Source organism: Camellia sinensis, chromosome 8 (genome assembly GCF_055761805.1).
Source record: "Camellia sinensis isolate YWXY chromosome 8, ASM5576180v1, whole genome shotgun sequence".
NCBI lineage: Eukaryota > Viridiplantae > Streptophyta > Magnoliopsida > Ericales > Theaceae > Camellia > Camellia sinensis.
Genome location: NC_138968.1, coordinates 67,982,286 through 67,984,955, shown reverse-complemented (window position 1 = coordinate 67,984,955; position 2,670 = coordinate 67,982,286).

Below are 2,670 nucleotides of genomic sequence, written 5' to 3'. Positions count from 1 at the left end.
TGCGAGAGCCGGAGTCTCACCTCTCCCATGAGGCACGAGAGGTATTTACTTTGCTTTTACATTTTCTACAATATACTCTGTATTTTCCGTGCATTTCATGCTTTCACTATGCATGCTTCTCTGCTCGTTCCGAACACATTCGCGCACCATATTTCAGCTTATCCTAGCACGTAGCTTGTTTTGACCATTTTAGCCTATGACACAACATTTTTTTGCATTTTTCAACACACAATTTAAACGCTTGAATTCCTAAACACACAACCCATAAAATTGATTGTGAACGCACAACACATCCTACCTCTGAGATCTGAACACACACAGCCCACTGATCTTGAAATTTGAACACACAGTCCAACTAATCTTGAAATTTGAACACACAGCCCAAATACCTGATATTGAACACACGGCTCGAATTTTGAGGTGAACACACAGCCCACTGATCTTGAAATTTGAACACACAGCCAAACTGATCTTGAAATTTGAACACACAACCCAAATAACTGATGTTGAACACACGGCTCAAATCTTGAGGCGAACACACAGCCCGCTGATCTTGAAATCTGAACACGCAGCCCAAACACTTGATGTTGAACACACGGCCCAAACTTTGAGGTGAACACAAAGCCCACCGATCTTGAAATCTGAACACACAACCCAAACACTTGATGTTGAACACACGACCCAAACTTTGAGGTGAACACACAGTCCACTGATCTTGAAATCTGAACACACAGCCCAAACACTTGATGTTGAACACACGACCCAAACTTCGAGGTGAACACACAACCCAAATACTTGATGTTGAACACACGGCCCAAAGCATTGTATCTGATTTGGTTAGCACACAGCTCATATATTTCATTTGTACGCAGCTTATTTATTTCATTCTGAAACTGAATATATGTATTCAACATGAATGCAGGTGTCCTCCCGTGTTACACAGGGATACGGCTCCATTACTGCAAGAGATTGGTACGCGGAGCTCCTAGAGGCCGTCCACGATTGGGTTGATCTAGCAGAATTCGGGCCCTTTTGTACTAGGATATCTCATTATCCAACTAGTAGGATGTTGATGGGCGCCCTGGTGGAGAGGTGGTAGGACACCACCAACTCCTTTCATTTCTCATCTGCCGGGGATATGACCATGACCCCATTTGACTTTACCGTATTGATCGGCCTTGACGTGGGAGGCTGGGCGATCCCATATGATGAGGACATGGGCCAGTGGGAGGCTGCCTGGATTTTCTTACTGGGAGCTCGTCCACCGGTCGACTGATCCTCGGGCCGAGTCCGGTACACTTGGTTTTCTTCACATTTTAGGCATACTGAGCCCGAGACTCTGGAGAAGATTGCACAGTATGCCCGCGGGTTCCTGATGGTCCTTTTCGGGACCACTCTGTTCTCTGACAGGGGGAACACCGTTGGACTACATCTGCTGGGTGCCCTGGCAGACCTCACACAGGTTAGTCGGTATGATTGGGGTGGTGCCAACTTGGCTACCCTTTATTGCTATATGAGCGTGACCTCCCGCGGACGGGGGAACATAGTTGGCGGCTACTGGAGAGCTTGGGAGGTACCTTCTGCCCTCTTGATTTACATTTCTGCTTTTTAATGTATGTATATTGCACACACGACACACTTTATACTCTGTCCTGACATCCTGCACTTAGCACTCTGTATTCTGATGGCTTTTGCCCTGTTTTTCACAGTTATGGGCTTTCGCATATTTTCCCATACTAGCGCAAGAGCTGGAGGTGGAGGCGCCCCTTATGACCCCTTACTCGCTTGTTTTCGAGGGCCAGTACCGGCCACAGCCTCGGGAGACTCTTCCCTACCTACGGCAATACTTTGACACGGTGCGGCCGTCGGAGGTAATTCAAAAACTCCCAGTTCCCAATGTTTTCATCTTTGGTTTATTCCGTACATCTACGATTTCTGATCAGCCTATGCATTGGTTATCCGCAGATTACCTGGCAGCCCTTGTTGCCTTTGGGTGGGGACCTTCGATTTCAGTTTGCCGGAGCCTGGGGTGCCTCCCGGTACAGGATCCTGTTCCTGGGGGAACGCTTCCTTCGTCAGACTATGGGCTTTCCTGAGCCGAGTATTCCCTCAGCAGCTCCGGACGGTATGCGGCTCGCTGATAGGCTTACTCCCCAGGGTGTCATTGACGCTAGGCTGGGCACTGATGCACTGCTGCATATAGAGGACGGGGAGTACGCGACCTACCGTCACACCTACTTGATGCCTCCGTTGACAGGTGTCCGTACTCCCCCGAGGAGGTCTACTGACATGCCGTCCTCGAGTCGAGCTTGGGCTGCAGGCGCCCCTTCTACTAGCAGGGCTGGCACATCGAGAGGAGGGGTTGGACTGGTTCCCCCGATTCCTCCGACTCATCATCATGCCGGATGGCCAGACATGCTGATCGAGTTGACAGGATGGCGATACGGGACCTCCTACCCGATTCCGATAGAGCCTCCCATGCCTGATCATCAATATGTCATTGATCCCGACTCACCGCCGGTATGCTCCACTGCTTTTCATCTATCATTCAAATACTTAGACATTCCTCTATTCATTGATGACTTGAGCTTGTATCTGCAGCCACCCAGGGAATACATGGAGGGGGTGATCGGATTGGTGGCCTCACTCGAGGGCATGGTCTTGCGGAGA